The following is a 27341-nucleotide window of genomic DNA, read 5'->3' as shown; positions in this document are numbered from 1 at the left end:
GAATCATATTAGCATATAAAATCTGCTGAAAAACTAAGAAATAATGCTTTGAATTATAGCTTCATAGGTAGGTACTAGGCTATTGGCCCTAGGGCCTATATAAGCCTAGCCAAAAAGGTACCCCGGCTTTCGCCACCCAAGAAAATTATTTTCCTATGCCCCTGTCGAGCAGAGCCACAGAGGTGATCCCTAGGGTGAATTTCCTATTTCCCATCCAATCATCAAGATTTCTCATGACAGACCAACTAGAACAATAAGGTTAAGCTGACATTATGGTTCATAAATAACAAATGCACTAAAAGTACAGATGCTTAAGGTGATTACCATAGCATTATATTTTTATAGAGAGATTACAGTAATACTAAAGGACAGCTGGGGCTACTCACTTTCCATATCCCATTTTCCAGCTAAGTTTCTGTCAGTATTGGCAGTCTTCCTACTGAGGAAGGACTAAAGCAGATATTGTGCCATGAAATGTTCTGATGTAAGAGGTACAAGCCATTTGCAAATATGGTCATGGCCCACTGGGAAAGAGTTTTTGTATTCCAGTCCCATTACTACCCTTAAATCAAAATGTATCATAGGTACCAGGATGACATCAGTCTAATTTGGAAGGGTTCTTCTGAAATGTTAGATGAATTTTTACAATGTTTTAACACTGCAACCTCTTTTCTACAATTCACTTGGGTTATTAATTTAGATCACATGAACTATATGAATGTTCATTTGTTTAAAGACAAGTCCAATGAAAGGTATGCTACCAAAATATATAGAAAAGAAACATACTCAAAACTCTTTTCTGTACTATACTAGTTGCCACCCGAAACATCAGAAGAGGTCCGTGGTTAAGGGGCAGCTTGTTCGAGCTGCCCGCATGATCTCGGGGGAGGAAGATTTTAAATCAGAGTGTGCAAACTTGAAATCTATGTTTCTTATGAGAGCATACCCAGTAGATTTACTTAATGAACTTATAAATGAGGTTAAAGAAAAAAGAACAGGTCATTTTAAACCCATTGTAGGTGCCCATATTCCAGATGATAACCTGGCAGGTGGAGACATTAGAACATCACTTGAGCATGAAATTCCTTTCCTTAAATCCTTGATCACATACAGTTCTGATTCCCCCAGTTTAAGATGTATTTTTAACAAGAATTGGGACATTTTAATGAAAGACACAGGTATTAGATCTCATCTAGGTGTTAAACCTATCATTACATACAGGAAAGGGAAGAACTTAAAAGATTTCCTTAAAAATAGACAATTTCAAAACATGACAGGCCGTCCAGGTAGTCACAAGTGTGTTTCATGTAATTGGTGCCACAAGCTTAAACCTGGAGCCACGTTTACTATAAATAACACTGAATATAACATCAAGGTAAGATATAATTGTTCTTCGAAGCCAGTGGTCTATATTGCTTTATGTGACCATTGTTCTGTTTTCTACATAGGAAAAACAGCAAGAAAGTTTGCCAGTAGGATTTATGAGCATGACTATGCCATCAGGAAGATAAACTTAAATAACGCACTAGCTAGGCACATTAACGAGAATATAGACCACAATTTTAAGTTCACAGCCATAGACCATGTTGACATTAGTGATAAAAAAAACCTTGGGGAGCACAGTTAGAACTAAAGAAACTTAGATGGCAGATCTTGCTACATGCAGATAAATGGCCTTGCATTAATGACAGGACTTCTATCTCTCCTGTCTTAAAGCTTAAGGCCCTGGAAAGAAAGAAAATTGCATGAAGCAAAGTAACATGCTTTTGGATTTTTCCTTAGAGAAAGTTGTTAACATCTTCACAAACACTAAGTTTTAAAGTGTAAAACACTGAATTTTAGTGTGTCAAAACAACATTCTTATTTGACGAGGTTTTGTTTCAAATATGTTTTTAAATATTGTATTTTAACACACATTCAATAGTATGAATTGTGAGACTAAAGTGTTAATTTTTGTGTGAAGTTTGTGCTAGTTGTTTCCCTGTGCCTAATTAGATGCATCTGTTTATTATTTAAATGTCTGCCTTGTCCTACAGTTTTGTCTGAAGTAGTTTACACTGTTTTAAACAACAGCGCTTACATCTTTTATATTTTTTCTACATTAAAAACTTTTGTTTTACATTATCGTGCTTTGGATTTTGTGCTTTTGGAATCTGGTCTCTCAGACTTTTCACATTTTGTGGTTTGCTTTTGCCTTTTGGTTCTAAGAGGTACAAGACTGCTTAAAAACCCTCATTTTTCTTTGATCTCTATGGCTATCTGAACCTGTATCTCCCACAGGGAAGTATGCTTATGGTAGGCAAAATCCAGCTTTAACCAGCACCAGTAACATACAGTAAACATGCACAGAGAAGCACCCTGTAGTTACAGGCAGTGAATTAGTAGATCTCATTAAAACAGATTCAGTTATACACATTAAAAAAATGCAGGATAACAAAAATATATGGTAAAATGTTAACAAAAAACACCTCTCTTTAAAAAATATCAGCAGTAAGCACTTACATTTTCCCAGCTTGGAAGTGGGGAAAGGAGGGAATCTTTACTGTTGCAGTGCTACCTTTTAAAGAAGTACCTTACACAACAGTATTAGCTTCTCAAGAAGAGTCACATTAACACTAATTCGTATCATTTGGGTAGATTCCCAAGTAGTGCAAGGTTGCTACTGTGAGATGGCTAGTATAGGTCACTAGACTTGGTTGCAGTTTTAGTGAAGGTAAGGTTGCAATTGACACTTAGTAGTCTTCTGTTCAACTGGTCTTGCTTCTCATTCCACAAAACGTGCAGAAAAGCCATGAGTTAGACATCTATACTAATGTGAACGCAACATCACTGACCATTGCCTGGTTCTGTAATATTTCTTGTTCTTGTTAGGCTGACTTTGGGGGTGATGTGTTTTACCCTAAAGGGATGTAGCCTTTTAAAATGTAATACATTACTGGTCACTGTTTTCCTGTAAATTCGTTATTTTAACTATTCTGCATTTCATTCTCTATGCAAATAAAAAAAAAATACAGTCACAAAAAAAAATAAACAAAAGGATAACAATGACCAGTGCAAATAAGTATTCTTCAACATAGACAAAATAAAGCATGTTTATCAATTTATTTGCTATAAACAGTCCATCAAAAAATGCCAAAGAATTTGGCACAACCAAAAGCATCAGAGGTACGTAATGTCTTGATTCTTTCAAAATGCTAAGTAGACACATGCATACAATTAGGCCATTGATGTACCTACTCTAGGGTCTCAGCAAAACAAACACTCATTCTCAAATATATTGCATACAGAGTCAGACAACTCATTCTTTACATCAGAAAAATCATATAAAGAGGGGAGTGACCAAGATGGCAATCAGCAGCATAGAAATTTTGTTCTGCCTTTTATCAGTTATTCCAGTTACTCTGACAGGAATATTTAACTCTAGTTTTATATAGATATATATATATATATATATATATATATATATATATATATATATATATATATATATATATATATATATATATATATATATATATATATATATATACACATATATATATATATATATATATACACACACTCACACACACACATACACACACTCACACACACAGTTTATATATATATATATATATATATATATATATATATATATATATATATATGTATATATGGATCTAGGGACTATTGCTCAAAATCAAGTTTACTCGAAACGTAAACAGCCGAGCACACTTTCGCAAAAGTGTATTTCTACCGAAAATACACTTTCGCAAAAGAGAAACAAAAAACAAAAACAAAAAACAAAATAAAAACAGTCAGCACCCCCTGCACCCCCACACCCCCTACTTTTATTTTCACATTCCGAGATTGCACTACAGAGGGAAAATGGAATCTTCCCTTAGCCCCACTGTACCGCGATCTAAGCAACAGCCCCCATTGCTTAGCTGCCTTTTTGTTTTTTTTTACTTCTCTTTCGCGAAAGTGCTTTTTTGGTAGAAATGCACTTTCATGAAACTGTGCTCAGCCGTTTACCTTTTGGGTAAACGTGATATCGAGCAACAGTATGGATCCCATACATACACACATATATATATGTATATATAGAGATATACACACACATACATATAAACACACACACATACATATGTATTATTATTCATCAATAAACAATTTTGGGTCAAAGTCTAAGGAAAAAAAAAAACCTTCAGATTTTACTTAGTTGTATCCTGTCAGAAGTCTCTCAATTAAATCCAGTCATGAGTCATTCTAAAGCTTCTCCTCAGGAAAGTGTGATGAAGAGTTACAATCAATAATTACAAGTATTCAAGACCTTTCAGTCAAAATAGATAAGTTGGAGAGTAAAATGGACAATCAAACAAGACACTGGGAAACAACTTGATTTACTTAATGAAGTTATCAAGAAACATTCAAAGCAAATCTCATCTATCGAAGAGAGAATAAATGATATGGATGGAAGGCCTTTCTGAAAATGAGAACCAAATTGAATTCATCCTGAAACAAAATCCTCTTTTGGAGAAAGTAGAAGATTTGGAAAGCAAGTACAGGAGAAACAATATCAGAATATATGGGGTATCAGAGAAAGAAGAAGGTAACATGGTACAATTCCTGAATGCCTGGTTACCAAAAACATTAAACTTGTCAGAGTCACTTTCCTTTGGAATAGAGAGAGCTCATAGGTCTCTCTCAAATACTTCTTCAATTAATAATACATCTACACCAAGATCTATAATTGTTAAACTCCTTCATGCCAAGTATTTATCCCAGGTAGCGAGAACAACCTGGTCATGTTCACCAATAAAAATAAATGGAAAAAGCATTAGATTTGACAATGATTATACTTAGAGTGATATCTAAGAGAAAAGCATGTGTTCCACTAATTAAACATTTAAAGAAATCAAACATTAAAGCTCGACTTACTTTCCTGCTAAAATCAGAGTCTATATTATAATGTCGAAGGTAAAGAATCTAGAGCACCTGCTCATCGACACGTAAATGTCGAACGTCCTCTTCAGCAAACAGCTGCATCACCAATTTCTTTCCAAGTCAAAGAAATCGGTTGGCCGTTGCTGCAAATCTCCCCTTTTCCCCGCTGTAGTGCAATCTCGGAGTTAGTATATTTAGTTAGGTGGGGTGCGGGGGGTCAAAGCCCCACACTTCATAGAATTTGTTAAATTGTGTCTTGTGTAGTTGGCCTACTGATTTCTTAACCTTGGAAAGAAATCGATGATGTGGTCGTTCGCTGAAGAGCACATTCAATATTTACGTGTCAGTGAACAGGTACTCAAGATTCTGTACCTTTGACGTTATAATACAGACCCTAAAATCAAGATCTTTCTTTGGGAAGATCAAAAAATCTTTAACACTCTGGATGAAGCCCTAGAGTTTGCAGAGAAAAATACAACTTTTGGACAAATCAGAAGAAATGGACTGGTCCTTTTAAAGTTTAAAAAGATAAACAACTAAAATGGATGGACAACTAAGAAAAAAACAGTAAACAGTTTAAAGAAAGGCAATATATGTTTCTTTTTTCATCAGTGTTTATTTGTCGTGCCTTGATCTTGGAATAGTATTTCAACCTCTCTTGAGGAATATTACAATTCTAAGGCAACACCTTTTATTTATTTATTTATATCTCTAAATATATCGAGCAACAATTTAATTAGCAATTTACCACACTCTAAATATAGATTAATGTTAAATCACATTAAGTCCCTTTAGTACTTGAAATCAAAATACTAAAAATAATATAAAGTCATTTTAATAACAGTTCTTTATTTCCACTTCATAGTAATTAGATTAATAGATAAATATTTTGTTATAGTATAAGCTTATTCTAAAGAGAAAAGTATTGAAGTATTAAAAAATAAGTAGACTATTACATTATAATATCGGACTTTTGATACAAATCCCTTATGTACGTGCGTACTTCTTTATTTTCTACTAAGTGTCTAATGCTAAAATGTTAAAATTGACTTCTAATAGTGGGAGAGGGGCTTTAATTAAGGTACAGATGAAGGCAATGCTTGAATGAATGCTTTGTATATTGTTTTCAACAGTTTGCTGATAAAATCAGTTAAATGCATTTTTTTAAAACAGCTCGCCTGAAGCAGTTGCAAGCTTTTTACAGTCTTAAGCAAACTTTTTAAAGTGTTTTTTCCCCACTCAAACATCTATACATACTTACTGGTTTGTTATGGATGGGGATGCGAGCTGTAATCTGCAATGTAGAGAGCATGCAGACATTGTGAGTACACAGAAGCAGCACAAAGACTGTTTTGACCTTTGAATTTTCAGTAAATGCAACAGATGGAATGTTGCATTTACTGAAAGAAGAAATGATGCCCAAGAATTTGGAAACAAGAAGTATTTGTAAGTTTAAAAAATGGAGACAATCTTTTTTTTTTCCAAAATGTAAAAAATAATCTTTTTGGTGCAGTTTGAAACATGGAGAAAAAGGACTATGAATTCAATTAATATTGAATGCATTTTTGTTACTACTGTATTTTTAAACTAGAAAGTGTGAAACTGGTTCACTTTCTAGGCTGAATATCTCAAATATTTTGTTTATTGTTCATAGTTTTCTGACCACACATTTTAAAAGTGTGGGCAGTCACAATTCAACAAGTTAGGCAGTATTAGTTCCAGAATGAAAGGTGTTGATAGGGTATATAAATGCACATACAGGTTCTCTTGATAAGTGTTAGTGATTGGGGTTATTGGTGCACTGGGGTTTGCAATAACAACAACATTATTCCTGTTGTATAGAAAATGCTTAGCAAAGCAGAATGAGTCTTTCTATTAACTTAGTTAATTTTAGTGAAGAAAACATTAACAACCAATAATGAAGTCTAGTTGCAGGAATACAGCACAATACAGTAACATGGCCATTCAGCCTATTTGATGTTACTTGTACTGAGCTCTTGATTGTCTGTGTGTGCATCTTTCTGAAGCCACTTACAGTAAAGAAAGCAGTGGTACTTGGATTTTTAAATGTAGACAAAAGGGTATATATTCATCTAGTGATGTATATTTCTTTATATATCTGTATATTAAACTGTGTGTGCACATATGTATGTTTATATGTTTATAATTCATGGCTACAAGATACACCATTTGTTACTCCCACTGACTCAGTAATGAAATATAGATATGCACTGCATAATGGATGTCGGTGTATGTGAACACCGTGTAGATTTTTGTGCATTTCTAGATGGAGGATCTTGTTCAGATTTAATGTTTGATGCAACACAGTATATGATGAAATGATAGATGAGCTGCAGACAGCTGTGGTGGATTCAGAAATGTGGTAGGAATTCTAAATCTTATTTATATATTTGGTTGATAGTCATGTAGATGTGCTGGCCTAATTATCATTTTCTGCCAGGATTCCGGCAGAGGGTACAATACAAGTTAAGTAAATAAACAAGAAGCTATGGTAAATGTTAAATGTTGATAACACTGAGTCATTGTAATTTCTGCTGTGTACAGTTCAGATCTCCTGTATCTTTAATTCTTTTTAGTTTTTTAATGGCATGTATATATTCTATACGAGTTCTTAGTGTCATTTTCTTATTGATTAATACTGTAACATATAGTACCTTATTAGCTGGTATTTTACATTTTTGATTCTTAAGTGGTATTATTATTATTATTAGAAAATGCAGAAAATTCCCAAACTGAGGCCACTGTGGGGCTTCCTAAACACTGGTTATGTTACATGCAATAATATATAAACTTTCTGTCATACACAATAGGAGATCTGTAGAAAAGTTTGATTCCACCTTCTTCTTGCAAGTTAACCCTTAATGTAAATTATGAGATCTTATGAAATGTAGACTTGCTCTGGATTTACTGACTTGTTTTGTTAAATTTTACATACCTATCTGACACTGTAATGGAAACATTAGAATAGAAACATAAAATATATGTATGGTTAATATATTGTAATCTACATTTTTATTACATACTGACTTTATATTACTACTGAAATTTAGAAGAGTCAAACAATAAGTTATATACTATAAAGGAATTGTTTAAATTAGTTTTATTGTGAAATGGTAACGGAGTACACATGTACAGGTTCATAGGATGATACTAGGCTATTGGCCTAGCCAAGAATTTCATCCATATTCCCACAAAGCCATATTATATATATATATATATATATATATATATATATATATATATATAACTATAGTTATGTTAGGGAGTTTATTTTGTTTAGTTTTATTACTAGAAATGTGATAAATACTGTTTGAATTTTAGATATACTGCATGTTTAACTTTGGACAATAGGTTGATAGTAGGAAAAAGGCTTATATTTTAATATATATTGATAAACAGTAATTTCAGATGTAGTAGCAATACAGTTTGGATAGTAATTAGGTGAAGATTGTGGGTGGTTTGCAGGTTTACTTCATCAAACCAGGAATATTTTATTCCATGTTAGTGGGTGTAAATATTTTTATAAGCAGCTTGTTAACAGTTCATGATTTTGTCCATAACAAAAATTGCTAAAATTAAACATTGCTTGTTGATTCAAAACCATATTTTTTATTATACTACAACTGTCTTATGCTAAAGAGGTCAGTTTATAAATGTATTTCTTTGAATGTTAATGGTCTTAAGAATCCCATGAAGAGAAGTATGTTAATTAAATATCTCAAAATAAAGCACATATAGCTTTTTTTTTTTTTTTTTTACAAGAAACATCTATTGGAAAATGATTTAGATGGCTTGTTATTTAAAGACTACTCAATACTTTTTGGACTCGCACTATAGTTCTAAAAGAAGAGGTACTCTTATAATTTGGAATAAATCACTGACTATGCCTGAGCATATCTAAACAATCCTATCTTGGTTTGTGATTTACTGTGATATTGAATGGTAAGATAAGTTTTATTTGAATTTATATTGTACTTGTTATCACTGTTTTTAACTGTTTGTAGGCAAGAAGAGATAGCTTATTAACAAGATTTACTTTGATTCATATTTTGTTGTTTTATCTTTAATTTCACTGTTGGTTGTTAGAAAGGGATAGGTTTTAGACAGGCAAGCTCTAGCCACCCCAAGGGGCCTAGACAGCTGTAAATTCACACAGACTGCAGAGAGGAAAATCCTGAGCATATCTAAACAATCCTATCTTGGTTTGTGATTTATTGATCTTTATTGTTAAAAAGAAGTGCGACTGCATGCAACAAAGGAATTACAACTTTTGTCTGGCTTCCAGGACTTGTATGGTAAGAACAACTTTACTGTACTTACTTTATTTAGTTGAATATTTCTGGTGTGATTTTTTTTTCATAAAACTTGATTTAAGTTCTCTTTGAATTCTGTGATTACTGATTTTGATTATTCTTTTCTTTTACAATATTTTATTCATTTGAAGCTGAATATGGATTCCTTAAATGAGTATGTAATTAATGATTTGATAATGCACAAATATCTTGTGCAGTGTAATAAATGCTATGCATATTTAAAATTAACAGCTGATAACATTGGTGATCTGTGTTCCTCAATTTAAAAGTTGTATGATCTGCTCACCATTGGTAGAAGTAAATCTAGACTTAATCAGGTCTGTGACATTAATAAAACTGGCTGGCGGGATAGTTTTGCATCCCAAAGACTGCCCCACCTGTGGAATAGACTCCCTCTGCATGTCAAGCAAAGTACCTCTCCAGCCCTCTAAGTGGAACCTGGATGACTGGATGGGAAACAGAAAATACACCCCTGGGATCTCAATTATGTCCCTGCTGGACAGGGGAAACAGGTGCTGACTTCGAGGGAACATGGGTGAAATTCTTGGCTAGGCTTATAAAGGCTTCAGCGCCAATAGCCTAGTATCATCCTATTAACCTATGACCTATGATTGTACTTGTGCAATTGGCATGGCTTGGAGAACTGTTGTTTTTTTCAAATAGAATTTTACACAACACAGCTCAAGATATAAGACAGAAGTTCACAAATCTCACATGGAAAGTCAAATATCATATGAAATAAACAAAATAGTAATATGCATCTAACAATGCTACTAATATCAAAACTATTTACACAATGTACAAAATGCTGCTATGATAAGCAAGTCTACGTATATATCAAGATTATATATAGAGTTAAGTAGTTTACCTTTTATTAGCTAAGTAATGAAACCATGTATAAAGTCAAATGGCTAAGTTGCCTAAATAAAATTTAGTAGGAACAAGAAGACAAGACTTGCAACACAAAAAGTATTCCAACAAATAACATTTAGGGCCTACTAAAGGTCTCACAGTGCCCTAGCCTTTCTAAACATAAATCTTAAAAAGGAATATACCAAGTTTAGAATGATAATTATTCAAAAAAGCTTATAAGAGATATGTTAGGGGATTGAGATGTTATGTGTAAGAATTTCTTCAATCATTCATCAAGAGAGAAAATATAAGATCCATACTCTTTTGTAAGTACTTCTTTTGCAGGAGTTAGTTATTATCAATTTCTGGGAAGTAATTGCAAGAGTTTTAAAACCTTTCCATGACAGTTTGAAACGGTCAGTCCAGTGTGGAGAACTGTTGTTTTATCTATTAACAACTGGACTGATGAAATAAATAATGTTAGGCATAGAACAAATAGAACATATTTAGGAAATTATGCATTCTAGTGTCTGCAAAGATCACTTAACCCCTATGAAACAAGATGATACCCCTGACAACTTTAGATTTTTGGATGCAAGTATTCAGTTATCTGAGGATCCAGTTTGTTTAGAAGGAAACAAAAGAAAGGAAAATGTTCACAACAAATATGGAAGAAAAAGAAACTGACTGTAAAGGAAAGAGAATACACAGTAGAAAGGACACTGATTTGTTATGTAACACACGTTATAGGGAATGATGATATTTTTCTATCAGAAAACCTTCAGTCTACAGAAAAAGGAATAATTTTTCCAACAAAGAAGGTAGGAAAAAGAGGCAAAGGCCAGCTGAAAAGGAAGAAATCAAAATTTAACATGGAAGGATTGAAGAACATTACTGTAAGAAAAAAGGAGACAGATGTTTACTACATGACTCAAGCTGTGGATTTACAATACCAACTGGATGAGAATTTAATGCACAATTAAAACAGTGGAATTAATAAGACTAGGGTCTATATTAGAACATCGAAGTTTCAAAACTTCAAATGTTCTAATATCGACCCCTATTCAGTGAAAGCTGAAAATATCGAAGCAACAAAAAAACAAATTTTTCCTAGGGAAAAATTTGGCTGTCCGTTTCTGTTGCTTCGGTATTTTCAGCGCTGTGGTGGAAAGTTGTGGGTCGGTTTCAGGTAAGTGTGCGACTGAGTGTGGGTTAGGTTAGTTAGGGTTAGGGCGCGGGTTAGGTATGTGCGCGATTGTGTTGATGTGAGGGTTAGGGCGGGTTAGGTAAGTTACGGTGCGGGTTAGGTATGTGTGGAATTGTGTGGACGTGAGGGTTAGGTGAGTTAGAGTTAGGGCGCGGGTCAGGTAAGTGTGTGATTGTGTGGAAGTGAGGGTTAGGGCAAGGTAGGTGAGTTAAGGTTAGGGCGCGGGTGAGGTGAGTGTATGATAGTGACGGACCTTAGGGTTAGGGTTTGGGTTACGGTAAGTGGATAGTTAGTGGTGTGTGTATAAGTTTAGTGTAGGGTTAGGTGTAAGATTTTAGGTGTATGTGTGTGGATTGCTGTTTGTTTGGTGTGCTTGTGTTGTGCGTATGTGTTTTGTGTTTTTGTGTGTCCTCGCTATTTCCTTCTTCTTGTTTTTCTGTCTTCTTGCTGCCTCCTTCTTATTGTTTTTGTGTCCTCGCTGCTTCCTTCTTGTTTTATGTGTTTTGGAACAGCAAATTGTTTTCCTAGGAAAATATCTGCTGTTCTGTATGTTCGATGTTTTCAGCTTTCGCTGAATAGGGGTCGATATTAGAACATTCTAAGTTTTGAAACTTCGATGTTCTAATATAGATCTTAAGACTACTGGTGATGAAGATCTATCCTTCATAACAATTGACAGAGCAGACATTACTGTATTAGAAGTTGAAGATTCTTCAGAGCTGGCCAGCAAAGATATTCTTGTAATTTGAGATTCAATTATTAGAGAAACTGATACTTATATTCGCAGAGAAGTTAATGAACATCGAATAGTTATGCTTGCCAGGAGCAAAAACAGAGGATGTGAAACAAGCCTTGGAACACCTTAATGTAAAGAAGTACGGATCCGTTTTTATTCATGTTGGTACAAATGATGTCATCTGCAAAGATTCTCTGACTGTTAGTAAGAATTTGACAGCCCTCTTAGATAGTATAACTTGTACTGGTGTTAGGACGTATTTTTCACAAATCACCTATAGAAAGGATAGTCAGGTTACTGTGAATGAAAAGATTTTTTTCGGTAAATATTTACTTGGAAAAAATGTCCTGTTTTAAAAAATGGATATACTTGTAGCATCCAAGCCTAATTTTGGGCACACGTGTTCAGAAAGGATGGTGTGCATTTGTCAAGATCGGGGAAAAGCTTTTTGCAGCCGATATTTTGCAATATTTGACAAACACTAGGCAGGATTTTTGCCAGGTTGAAAATTTAACATATGATGCATCTCTGATGGTTGCTAATGCTAGAAGCATTAATAATAAAGTTTTTTTTATTTTAAAGTTTACTATGTTCCCACAAGATTGATGTTATTGTTTGTGAAACATGGTTAAAGAACAATGACTGGAAACCATATCTGTCAGGGTATAAATGTTTTTACTTTAACAGACATTCTAACAAAAAAAAAAAACGGGTGGAGGTGTTATAATAGGGATTAAAGATAATTATGAGACCTGTGATTATGACATGTTCAATGATAACACCAATACTATAGACTGTGCAACTGTGACAATAAAAACAACCCTGGAAAATATAACAATTGTTGGAGTGTAAAGACCACCAAAGTCAATTCAAATAACCTAGAGAAATTCATATATTTCTTGCATGAAACACAGGAGGGAAGATTAGTATTAACTGGGGACTTAAATTTACTAGAAACAGAGTGGAATAATATTGATTCAACAATGTTTGTAAGGAAATTATTCACAACATATATTCAGGAACAACAATTGCTTCAGATTGTAAAAACTACCAGGGGACGGAACATACTAGACATTGTTTGTGTTCCTAAAAAATTACTGCTACTTCAAGTCAAGTTTTACCACCATTGATGAGCAGTGATCATGAGATTATAAAGGTTAATTTGTTGCTAGATAATTCTGCCAAACTGAAATCTAAACCAATGCACAGAAGGTTAATTACAAATTATATGGAAGCAAAACAGTCACTATGTACAACTAACTGGAGTGAAGTGTTCAGTGGAAAAACTGCATATGGAACGTGGAAAGTTTTGAAAGAGAAACTGAGTGCAAAAAATAAAAAAAAATGGTTAACATCAGGATCTAAGCATACAACATTAGGAGGGATACATTTCTATAAGAACAAGATATCTGATTAAGGCGAGAGACAAAAAATATAAGAAATGGCAGAGAAGTCGAACTACAACTCTGAAAACTGAAATAAACAAGCTTGAAGAAAATTTCATGCTGCAATGAAAACCAGTGCAGGAAACACCATAGGGTGTTATTTTAACTCTTTACTGATGAGAAATCAGTTTGAGAAATAATCCGAAGGAATGCTGAAGAAAAACACACACATATAAAATTGATTCAAATCCTTTGGACTGCCAAAAACTTTACATTACAAATTGCTCCTGTTTATAAAAGTAATTAGAATAACATTTTGAATTATAATTAGGTCTGCCCTATCATCATGCATAGTTGGTATTTCTTCATGACAAGGATATCAGAAATTGCCTGTTAAACACTTCCATTCAAGTTTTCATGCAGCATCTTCCCAACAATCCAAATCCTACAGTGGGTGCAAATACACGGTGAGAGGAACAGCATCTGAGTTTGTATTTAAATTCACCATCCAAAGTAGAACCCAACCGGGACAATGGCAGTGCAATGCACACAAGACAGGGAGAGGGTTTCTCAAATTGAAGGAAGTACAATAACAAAAGTGGGAAAATTTATATAAAGATATTCAGCATAATAGGAAACCTTTTAGAGTTGCACAACATGTGGAAGGAGTAAAGACAAAAATTGATAAGCTGTGTGCAGATTCTAAAATTTATTCTCAGACAACGGATTATGGCTGTATTTACAAAATCTTACGCAAAACAGTTTGGCTACACAAAAGGGATGATATATGTTGTCCTAGCGACACCTAGGTAACCCCAGATAATGGAATCAATTTAGAGTATATTGAACAAACTGGATCCAAACAATGCACAGGGAGGAGACGAAATTAGTAACAATGACTTGAGAACACTTCAGCAAGAACTTACTGTACTGTTATATCTATTGTTCACTAGACCATATAAATATGGGGGAGATTCGTCAAGATTGGAGACATGAGCTTATTAAACCTGTCTTCAAGGGAAAGAGAAGTAGGACAAATCCAGAGTCATATAGATCCTTAAGTCTACTTTCATGCTGTGGAAAAATAATGGAGAAGGGGAAAATTGGATGAGTTATTGTCAGAACTGGATAGGCTGAAACCTGAAACCATATATCAGCATGCATATGTTTAAAACAGATCTACTACCACCTGTTACATGATGTTCTATAACTATAACAGCTATTAATGAAAAATTATGCTGTGATGTAATTTATATAGCTTTAACTTCAGCATTTGACAGAGTCATACACAAAACACTGATCAATAAGATAGTACAACTAGGTATTGATGTGCTCTTGACAGGATGGATAGCTGCAGGGCTTACAAATAGGACATGGCAAGTATCATACAGCAACTAGACAGGTGAAATCCTTGGTTACACTCAGGGTATCCCACAGGGCTCTGTCCTAAGCCCTTACTTGTTTAGATTTTATCTTTCAGACCTAACTTTTTCATCTGAGGTGTTCTACAGTCTATATGCAGATGAACTGAAATTGGGTAAACTGATTACATGTTACAGATAAGGCATGTCTACAAAATTACTTTACTAAATTGACCATTTGGGCACAGGAAAATAGTATGCTGATAAATACATCAAAAACCTAAAATATGAAATTTGGGAGACATAAATTGAAAGGTGAATATTTAATACAGCACACCCTGATTGAAACTAGACTCATTTAAGGACATGGGTATAAGGGTAGATTCAGCTATGAGTTTTTCTAATTATATCAACCAATTGGTTAATGATAGTTCTAGAACTATAGGTTGTATAAAAAGATTTATAAAGTCTAGGAAATCAAAAATGATGAAGTCATTGTTTGTTAGATATATTACACCCAAACTTGAGTATGGGATAACAATATGGAAATCCTATAAGAAAACAAGCATGAGTAAACTGGAAAGAGCACAGTAGAAATATACCAAGGGCATTCATGGATGTGAAAATTTAAGTTATTATGAAAGACTAAAACATCTGAACGTGTACAGTGTCTCTTACAGATATCTAAGAGGAGATCTTATTCAAGTATATAGGGCATATGGAGACAACTACCTCTGGGAATGTATGGGGTTATCAAAAAATACTAGAGAATCATCAGACAACCTATATAGAAGACTCTGTAGGAATGAGAAGTGTACTAATTGGTTTTCTGACAGAGTAGCTGATGCATGGAACAGACTACCAAATTACATTAAAGCAAGTACTAGTTTAGATATTTTTAAGAACAGCCTGGACACTTATTATGGGAACAAGTGTTTTGATATATTGGCAAGCTAGAAGGGTATTAATGCCCATGCTTGAAATATCTGTACTTATGTATGTAGAGTAACTGATACCTGGAAAAGCCACAGTGGTGCAGTGGTAGCATTGTCACCTCACAGCAAGAGGTTCTCCCATTCAATTCTCGGCTGGAGCGCCTTCTGTGTGCAGTCTGTATGTCCTCCCCATGGTCGAGTGGCGTTCGAAAGACATGCATAAATGGGAGTGTCTTTGTTGAAGGTTGGGTGTCGAGCTGGCACCTCTGCACCGTAAAAATCTACTGCCAATCATTAGCGGACCGGAATTCCGCTGTGGCGACCCCTAACTGTGAAAAGCCGAAAGAACAACTCTCATAAAAATGGTATGATGGGACTGGTAGTACTTGAGATCAATAAAAATTATACATTTGTGAATATTTATTGGATTCCTGGAATAGCTTCTGAAGTAACAAAAAATACTTAGATATAACAACATTGTATGCGAAAGGAGAAATTTTACTGAATGGTGATTTTAATTGCATTTTATTAGATAGGGATACTACTAAAGGAAAAAAAATTATATTATCTGCCACAGCCAAACAACTAAAGAATTTTATAAGCATAATGAATCTAAAACATATATATGATTTAAAATTGGCAAATTCCCTCGATTATACACAATATTCATTTAGATTTGGCACTCAAACAAATACTGAAAGTTTTTACATCTAGTGGGTTATATTCAAAAATTGATGAAGTACTACTAGTTTCATGTCCTTTATCTGAGCACAATGCTATTACTTTTAGTTTTACTATAAAATCTGATGGCTTAGCTTTTTGGCAAAGAATGTCTTTTTTTCGGCTTTTCCCGGTTAGGGGTCGCCACAGTGGAACTCCGGTCTGCTAAAGATTAGCAGTGAATTTTTATGGTGTTGAGTTGCCAGCCCGGCACCCAACCTTCAAAGAAGGCACACCCACACATGCTCGCACCTACCTGCATGTCTTTAAATTCACTCAACCGTGGGGAGGACATGCAGACTCCACACAGAAGGCTCTCCAGCCGAGAATCGAACTAGAGAATTTTGGCAAAGAATACCAGCTTATATTATGAAAATTGAAGGATTTAAAGAATGTTTTGTTAAAGGAATTAAATTTATGGAATTTAATAACAATGGTGAAGTTACTGATGCTGTTTTATGTGATGTATTAAAAGCATATCTATATGGTAAAACCAAGAGCTGGTTTCTTTGCAAAAAAAGAGTGGGACAAAGAATTGACAGAGTACAATCAAAAATTGATAAACTGAAATTAAAATTAAAACCTAACGATAAAGTTACAAACTCTGAATTGAAAGCACTAAATCAGAAGTATACAGAAATATTAAATCAAAGTTTCAATAAATACGGAAACACTTAAATCACAACCATATTATATTAATCCCAAGCACTTACATACATTACCATTAGATTTAAAAGACTGAATAATATGAATCATATCAAAGAGATTACATATAAAGTCAACAATAATCTTAAAAAAGGAACAGACTTAAAAGATATATTGGACGCCTTTGGAAAACATTATGAATTAGTTAACAGCAAATCTACAACAGATAAGTGACTTAACTGATACATTTCTGAAAGAAAATATATTGCACAAATTAACGAGAGAGGAAAATGTAAAATTGAATAAATGTATTTATTTCGGGGAATTGAAGGAACAAATTAAAAACTTAAAAATTAACAAAGCCCTTGAATTATATGGCATAATTCCTGAGCTATATAAAATAATGCCCAATGAATATTCTAAAGATACTGATAAAAGCATTTGAAGAGGTTAGAAATACATCAAATATTCCTCCCTCTTGGAAATGTTCATTAATATCTCCCATTCTGAAACAAGATAAAGATCCAAAATTATGCTGATCTCATGTCCCCATTTCTCTCTTAAATGTTGCTGTTGTTGTGTCTTTCGGCTTTTCCCGGTTAGGGGTCACCACAGCGGAACTCCGGTCCGCTAATGATTGGCAGTAGATTTTTACATGCCAAGTTGCCAGCTATGACGCACAACCTTCAACGAAGGTATGCCCATTCACGCATGTCTCCACACAGAAGACGCTTTAGCTGAGAATCGAACAGGATGTCTTACTGTGAGGCGACAACACTACCGCAGCACCACCATGATTATAAAAAATGTTTACGTCCATATTGGCAAAAATATTAAATTATATGATGTCAAATCTATTTAAGGTTGATCAAACTGGTTTAATTTTAAACAGAACAGTACAATTTAACACCATTACACTCCTATCTTTGATAGATGTTGCTAATAAAAAAGAATGGTCAATAATAAGCTTAGATTTAGATAAAGTTTTCAATTCTATTAATTGGATGTATTTACATAAAGTGCTTAAATATAATTTGTCTTTAGATTTTATACAGTTAATAATGAAGCTTTATAATAATACTTTATCTTTTGTTAAAACTGGTTCATGTTGGATTAGTCTCTTTAAAATGTTAAAAGGAGCAAAACACGGATGCCCTTAGTCTCCTTTGCTGCTTGGTCAGTACAGCCTTTTGCTACCTTTATTAGAACAAATATAAAGATAAAATAATTTCCATTAAAGATAATTACAGTTCTAAAATTCAGATATTTGCAGATATTTTATTAACTACTGGAAACACAATCTTCATTAGACCATATTCTTTAGTCAATAAAATATTTTGAAAACAATCATGTTTAAATTTTAATCATAACAAAACAGAAACATTGCTGATAAAAAAAATAAATAAATACCTTTCTAAAGGATAATGAATTCAATTGGGAGAACAAACAACTCAAATACTTGGGAATTATTATAAAACCCGGTTGGAAAGAATAGATACCCGCAAATTATAAAATTCGAATTAATACAATATCAAAATTGATAGATAATTGGAAAAAGTGTTTTTCACAATGGAAAATTGACCACACTAATAAAAATGATAATTTTACCAAAAACTGTATTCCACATACAGTTATTCATTTTACTTCCGAATAATAAATTTTTTAAACAACTAAATTCTATATTGCTTAAGTTTTTGTGGAATTCCCAAAAACCTATAATTGCTTTTGATTGTCATATAAAGAGTTGGGAAGAAGTGGAACTGGACTTCCTAATATTGAATAACATGCTAAATCTATTAATATAGTGAGTCATTGGTTAAATTATTTCTATACTTCAAACTGGAAACTATTACATGAAACAAATTTAATTTCAAATAATGTACCTGAAATGAATACAAACTCCATATTGGATATTAATAAAATATATTGGGTCATAAAAGAGTCTGTATGAATACTAAGTGTAAATTATATTTTATCTATGATCAAAAAGTGAAGGATAGTAATTATTTAGTCAATGATTAATTAATTATGTTTTCTACACCGTATACTAATGGTTGTTTGGAATAATTTAATTTAAGTAAAATACTTGATCTTGGAGAAAATGGTTTAAAATTCTGGTATCAATTTTTAGATGGAAATAGATTACATACATCTGATCATCTCTTGGCCAAATATAATCAAAAATAACTGGTTAAGTATACAAAATTTTAGAGAATTTATAAATAATAAAATTCAATTTCCATTAAATATGAACACTAATCCCATACCAAAAATTTTAGAATTTTCCTTTAAAATTAATAGTGATGTGGTCAAAACTAAGTCTTTATTTATCAGGAATTTATACGATCTTAAGAGCTGAATTTGTAGTCTTTGATTCACCTTATTGGGATTATTCAACAAAAATTAACAATGAATCATTTATCGGAAACTTATAAATTATCTTTGAAGTCTATAATTAACACAACCTCATCACTCTATTGGATAATTTTTACTTGGAAGTATTTACATAGAAGTTTTTTTACCACCACATAAAACTGCCATGATTTATAAAAAAGAGGAAATAAAATGTTGCAGGTGTAATGAGGTTTTAGATGCAAATTCGTTCCAAATGGTTATAGGGTGTAGAATGATTATGCCTTTCTTCATAGAATTGATGTGGTTGGACAAATGTTTTGTTACAAATTCTTCAGTTTTATTTAATGTTCCAATTCCAGATTCTATACAAAACACAACTGCCTCTCCTTTAGTCCATCCTGGCTATTGCCAGGAAAGTCATCATGAATTGGAAAAGTAAAAATATTCTCCATTTCTCTGATTTTATTAGCTTGGCAACCAATGTATGTGATAAAGAATTACAATCTGTGTATAACAGAACTTCAAATATCATGCATAAATGTATATCTTGGCAAAAAACTTAGAGAATGATTGGAGATGTTTTAATGGTTTTGTTAAATGTAATTTTTTGTTGAGGACTTAATATATTCTTTTGTTTTTAGTTGATAGTTATGCATTGCTAAAATATGTCAGTTTTATACCGATTTAAAATACAATAAAAAGTTAAAAAAAAGAAAACTCATATAAAGGCCTTTTCATATGCTCCACTTTTTGCAGCTGTTGGGTTTGTCAGTCTCTGTATCAGGAACAACTGCATAAATGCCTTTATTAAAAGCCACCTGTTTTGCGCTGATGTCCTTAGATTCTGACTTTCAGCTGAAAATAGTCCTACTTTGTATGAAGTCACAGTCATTTCTCAAATGTATTAATGTGTAACCACTTCAGATGTTTATCTTCCTTTTTGGCATTTTGAACGAACAGGTATTTATAGTCGTTGAAATAACTGCACTGTTCGTATTTCATCAATATGCTTTCAGTTTGTAAAATTTCTTCCTTCAACTCAGACATTTCACACTACAAACATTTTATGATAAGTTCACAAAACACATACAGAGGCTTAAAATGTTGCTATTCTCCATTGCCGATATCACATGTGAGTTGTCTGTTACTTCTCAAACCTTGTGGTACCTGTTAATATTTCATAAGTAAGGAGAGAAAACAGCTTACGTAACAAAAATTACACAATGCGTCCTACATGTTTTGGCCAAAGATGTTACTGTAGAACTAGCATCAAATGTCATGGGTTATGTATAAAACCCTTAAAAATAACTTAAAAAGAGTATGCAAGGAACACTGGAGAAATTAAGTGATATTAAATTTGAATAGGATGAAATGTTTAAGTTAATATAGCAATAACCGACAAGGTAGGTATGGTATATTGAAGATTTACCCAAGGGTGGTGTGGTTTAACCACAAGAGCGAAGCTCTCAGTTGCTTTTTTTTTTAAAAAAAAATAAAGTTTGAAATCCAGATCATTGACAGGTATGAAAGAAACCAGATTGAGAAAGTACAAGGAAAATCAGATACGTTACTTCAGTTTTGCATAATCTACATGATCTTTCTTGTATTTTTTCTGCTCTCTCTCTCTCTCTTGGACCGCTGTGCTGTCTGGATTTTATTCTTTATTATTTTTTTTTTAAAGCTGAAGAAAAATGAAAAAGCTGTAGCATATATTAATGGAAAGAAGTCCAGGCGACCGGACTTTTTCCATTGGTATATGCTCGGATTTACAACAGGCATGCTGGTTGGGCTGAACAATCAGCGTGTTACTTTTTGAATGTTAAGGGCCAGTCATTGTATAATGCACATTAATGCACTTTATAGCAGTGTTAACCATTTAGAGATCCGCACAGCCCTGGAATGGTAACTACACACTTTCTTAACATCCACAGTCCTTTATTACCATGCTTTTACAAATGAATAGATTAATTCTCTAAAACCATGCTCTAATTTGAGGAAGAGTATTTTTTGCAGAAACAAAGGCACTGCAGTGGGCATACAAACAACTCCATGATACTCATGTGCCTACTTAACATTTAGACAGAACCAATCAATAAGTACTTCATATGTTATGGGCTGTGACAAATCTTTCTCAGTCTTACTGAAGGACTGTTCAAAGTGTTAAACATAGATGTATTACTTCTGATTATGTTGAAGAATGGGTATTTATTTCCATCATAATAACAAAATTTGATTTAACATTTGTTTCTATATAGACAGATGCACAGGACATAATTTATTATGCTTTAAAAGTTATTAACCTTATAGGGTATAAAGCAAAATTTCCAGGGATTGGTTTACAAGACCAATAAATACTACTGCTAGTGCCATGGTGTAGGGAGATAAGGCCTGTGGTACAGTGGACCCCAATTTCATTAACAACTCTGGTATCTGCAGTGCTGGCAAGGGAGTACAGGCATTCTGATCTTGGGGGCAGGGAAACAAGAGTACACATGTCAAGGTTCGACGTTCCTTGTGAAGACGAGGGAAACAAAGTGCTGCTTGAGAGTGAGAGGCCTCATGATTTCAGCTCCTTGTGGGAGTGAGGGAAATTCCATGCTGGCACCCACTGCAAGTCCCACTGTTGGGAGGTTACTGGGCACACACACAGCAGGGATTAAATAGAAAATACTCCCATGGCAGCAATGTGACATTGCCTGAAGACACCTCAATCTCATCACCAGCCCCAACCCTAAACGTAGCAACTCTAGGACAGATTGGAAGATGTATGTAGACCCAGTGATCAAGGACAAGCACTGGAGTCTGGTGATGGTTATCTGTGTGGAATGAAAAAAAGGCATACTCGTTAACCAGAACAGCAGTTGGTGGTGGTGGTGTATGGTGCAGAAACAAACGCATTACTAAATAAAGTACACATTGTTAGCTCATGGCTACCCTATATTTTTAGCTAAAGAAGAATTAAAAGTAATTCAAAAGAAGACTGCCAAGATTCAATTACAAATACTATCACTAAGTGAAAATAGGGTACTCCTAGTGATGTAACAGAACACTGACATATGATATTAATATGTGCAGTAGAATAAGCTTTTATGTGAAACATTCACGACAAATACATAATACACTTGAATAATAAAACAGGTATGGCCTTACATGACCAAATATCAGTGAAACCCTCTGAATGTAGATGAAGCGAGTTCCAAAATGTTAATAAAAACTCTTCTCTAAAGTTAATGGTTTATACAAGTCTGCTTTAAATTACTTCCGTTACAACATTTTTGACAGCTTACTATATTTTATATGGCACTTGCTTTTAATGGTTGTTTTTAACAGAACTGTAATCACATGTTTTGGGATGCACTCATATCTATCTGACAATGTTTTTCATATCAGAATAAATAGCCTGAATAAGGGCATGCTACAGCAGAAAGAACTAGTTCTCTTACTGAGGTAGGTTTGCTGTTACTTAATAAAGTTTGGTTAAATTTTATCAGCATCTAGGACAAGAACTATTTCTGCTTAAGTTATGATAGTAGTAGTTTGAATATTTTTGGTTTTCCCTGCCAGCAGCCTAGTGGATCCAGATGTTCTGGAGATTTAGCTTTTAATATGTAGTTTAGATCATATATCTCCTCTGCAAGCTTATGTGATGCATCTGCAGCCTCATCTGCTGGAGCGAAAATTAAGCTTTACTCAATCTTCAAGAGATGGTAAGCACTGAGAAACTCCTATGCAAAAGTTTAATAACTTATGCATTTCAATTAAATGTCTCTTAGAAGACAGTTTAGTAAAGTGACAGTTAATTTTCTGTTGTTGGTAGCTGCATTAAAAGTTAACATCTTGAGGTGCAGAAGCAGTTGAGTGTCATGAGTTCTTGTGGTAAAGTCAGTATATTGACAGGAGCATATCTCAGATAAAACAAACTGATCCTCAACCTCAGAAGACAGGGTCAGTGGTAGGTTTTGCAGTAAAATCTTGTGATGAAATTCTCAAATAAAGTTTCCAATAAAAGAAAAAAGTTTCTTGCAACCTATAAAAATTCTCCATGCCTCCGCACAAAATGGAAGGAAAGGACGGCTAGTAAAACCCTTAAACATACTTGTCAGTATCAGTGATGCAACAGGTAGCACATCTGCCTTTGGTCCACAAGTGTGGGTTCTATTCCCACACCACCTAGATCAATTATGGACACTGCAGGGCAGCATAAGGGAGAAGCTGCAATCCTGAGTGTGTCTTCCTTCTGAAGAGATGTTAAATTGAGGTCCCATCTGCTTAAGTTGGTGGTAGCTCAGATGGATGTAAAAGGTCCCATGGCATTCTTCAAACAGAGTATGGGAATTTCATCAATGCCCTGGCCAAATGTCCCTAGTTGAATAAATATCATCTTGGGTCTCCCCTGAAATTAAGTTACTAACTTAGTTCAGGCAAACAAAGAATGACTAAATGAATAACTAAGAAATGCAAGAAGTGTTTACTTATTTATTCATTTGCAGTTTGTTAACCAGGAAAGTCCATTGGGCCTAGATGACCCCTTTTTCAATGGAGGCCCAGGGAGAAAAGCTCCATGCGCATACATTATTAATAAAATACAGAGAATTAATACAGGATTCAATTAACGTTTTTACAAATGTAAATTGACAGGAATTAAGTTATATGTACATACATTATTAAAAAAGAAAGTAGTAGTACTGGACTTGTTTAGAGTAAATACAAAAAAATAAATTGAGAGAAATTAAAGCAAAGTTTGCACAACTTGGATTTCATTTAAGCATTTGATGTAGTGGTTACAGTAGCAATGAACTGATTTAGTGTACAGTAGTAGTAGATTGCAACAAAATGAAATATGCATACTGTTAGTTATGGAAAGTTAATGCTAGCGTAGGGTAAGGTATAGAGGGAGTAAACAGTAGTGTGAGAGATGAGTATGGAGGAAGTATTAGGAGGAAGCAGGTGTAAGAGGGAGAATATATGAGAAAAGCATAGCTACAGTTAATGGACGAGAGGAGATCAGGTGAAGAGGGGGAAGGGGAAGAAGTTAGGAGGGATGACAGCAGAAGCATTCCCAAGCAGAAGAGAGACAGGAATGCAGCATTATTTTAAAAGAGGAGAGGTTTTGGGTAGTGCGGATATGGGCAGGGAGGGAGTTCCATTTGCATGCTAGGGAAAAAGACAATAGAAATTGGCCAGAAGCACGGGAAAGTTTGTAAACTTTGAGGAGATTCTGATTATTGGACCTGAGAGGTTGACTGGGGAGATGCAGAGTGAGGATGGAGGAGAGGAAGGGACAGAGATGGCTTAAAAATGAGTTTATGGGCAGTGCAGAGCTGAATGTGAGAGAGATAATTGGGGAGTTCCAGACAGTTCAAGGAATGTAAAGTGTTACAGTGATGGGAGGAGGATTTGATGTTGGTGGCAAACTTGGAGATCTTATTGTAACAGGATGCTAGTTTGGCTTTGAGGGTGGCTTGTAGGTTGGTAAGAAGAGGGGCTCCATACATGAGAGAAGGAAGGAGGTAGGTGGTAGAGAGGGTAAGTCTGGTTGAAGAAGTAAGGTAACGATTATGGCGTTAAAGCATTGCGAGCTTATGAAATAAAAATTGCCAGTACCACCAAGGACAGTCATAAGGGCTTCTTTAGTTAATGTTAGGAAATTTAAAAGCAATACAAAGTAATACAAGGAGCTTACAGTAAATGTTTCTTCTTACTTTTGACAAGAAAGTCACAGGCAGTATCTCAGTCAACAAATCTGGCTTTAATCTCACCCCACCTACTCATCCAAGGGCTCCCCTATACCAACCCTCCTGAAATTACTCTAGATCAGGTCCTGCCTGGTCTCCAAAACAAAGAATACTAGCTCCATAAGGCCTGATAACATTCCTGACCATCTGCTGAAAAGTGTTAAAATACCACTTAGCCCCTTCTAAACCACCTCAGCCTTAGGGAATGCACAGGCTATATCTATGAACTTTGGAGAGTGGTCATTGCAGTACCGCAGCAGAAGGGACGTCCCACAATGGACCCCAGGAACTACAGACATAACAACTGCACTAGTATTATCTGTTATGTTATGGAAAGCTTAACTGTTGCTAACTACTACATAGGAAACATTCATTCCTAGGCCTAAGCCAATCTGATTTTATAAACGCAGATCCTGTTTGCTCAACCTAGTTGATTTCTTTGAAAATGTTAACAAGACCCTGGACAACTGTCATACTGCCTGCACTGCCTACCTACATCTGGTCAAAGCCTTCAACATCCTTCCTCTTGCAAGTATTATTGATATACTTACCCAACTCGGCAATTAATCCCTATGAAGTCTACTGGACAGCAAACTCACATACTGGTAGAATATAAGATGGGGATGGGGGTATTTCATCTAAACAAAAGATGGTCACTAGTGTCCCACAGGGCACTGATGTAGGTCCCTTGTTCTTTGGCATTTACTTCCCTGAGGTAAACACATATGTCAAAGTTCTATGGATAATGAAATTCACTGATTACTACAAACTGGGTACAGTTGAAAAATCCCATTCTGATACACATTCCGCAGCAATGACTAACCAACACCTGGTATATGAAATATGGGCTGATAATTAATACAAAAAACTGCAGCACAGCTGCATTCAGAAAATCTAAAACTTCTACTTTTACCATGTAAATGCAGCCCAACTCAAAACAGACACAGTTATCAGGGGTTCAGCCATTTATATTAACTAGCTTTCCTTTGACTGTCACTCCTCAGTGATAGTAGGTCATTCTGTCTTGCATAACTTATCTTAAATGGTATCCCCTTCTAGGTTCAAAGCAGTCTCCATTTCACTTTATTCAACCATTATTAGACTATCCGAGTACAAGTGCCCCAGCTCAGTTTGTATCTTTTCAATCATCTTGACAAACTGGGAAAAAAAAAGTCTCCTCACAAAGAGGATAACAGGACTAGAAAACCAAAGTCATCATGGAAGACTAAAAGCCCTCACCATACATTCTGGTTAAGACATGCCCCATGCTGGAGGATCTCTGCTTAGCCTTTTGTGCCATAAAACATCCTGCGCTTTTGGACCTTAATCATTTACATAAGACCATTAGTTTAACACCCACACTAAACACCTAAACCTTCACTACCCGTCTTCTGGAACCAATGTATCCCCTGCCTTTGGAATACATTCCCTCTATACATCGCAAAAAAGTCCTTAGCCACCTTCAAAAACAGACTTGCCAAATGGATGGGTAATTATAAATTCTCATGGATGGTTTATGGAAATAGTTTAATTACTAAAAGACTCTTCAGTACTTTGGGATACTGTGGCTAAGCGTCCTAATTGTGTCTACTTATAAACCTGTGTAATACTATGTCATTGTCAGTATTGTCCTAAGATCTAGATGGGTCATGCCCACATCCACTTGCAGCTAAAGCTGAAGTTTTCTTTATCTGCAGATGGTCCACTACTACAATATTCTGAAATGGTACCACAGGTAATAGTCTAGTCTCAAAACATACTGATCTCCCCATCCATTAAATCTAAAGTTAAAAATATCGTTGTAGTAAGAACATATGTTTTTTCAACCTCCTGAACTGCAAGGGCTCAAATGCCAGGTTTCAGTCACCTCAACACGAGTAAAACTTTTCCAAGCATCAGCTCCCCTAGACATAATCCAGTGTGCCCAACCCTTTTATTCCAAATCCAAGTGAACTGGCTGGAGTGGCTCTCCTTACTACAATCACACAGACACACACAGACATACACACACTCACTCAAAAACTTCTGCCAGGTCAGATGCAGGGATGTGGAAAACAGTGGTCATGCAGATCTAAAATTATGTCAAGTATGCAACTTTTGAATCTCACACAGCCTGGTTCATCCTCCTCCTACTTTAAAAAATCCCAAAA

The 27341-nt window shown here is 34.6% G+C and overlaps 1 protein-coding gene across 4 annotated transcripts in view; it reads right to left on the bottom strand.

Moving 5' to 3' along the window:
- LOC122787576 (apoptosis-inducing factor 3-like) overlaps positions 1 to 27341 on the bottom strand; it is a 1199414-nt gene that overhangs the window by 886066 nt on the left and 286007 nt on the right. The gene's annotated exons all lie outside the window — the stretch shown is intronic.

The sequence above is a fragment of the Protopterus annectens genome, chromosome 13.part0 (assembly GCF_019279795.1).
Source record: "Protopterus annectens isolate FY-2018-M chromosome 13.part0, PAN1.0, whole genome shotgun sequence".
Classification (NCBI taxonomy): Eukaryota; Metazoa; Chordata; order Ceratodontiformes; family Protopteridae; genus Protopterus; species Protopterus annectens.
The sequence above is the reverse complement of the archived record's forward strand: the minus strand, read 5'-3'. Positions and strand labels throughout refer to the sequence as shown.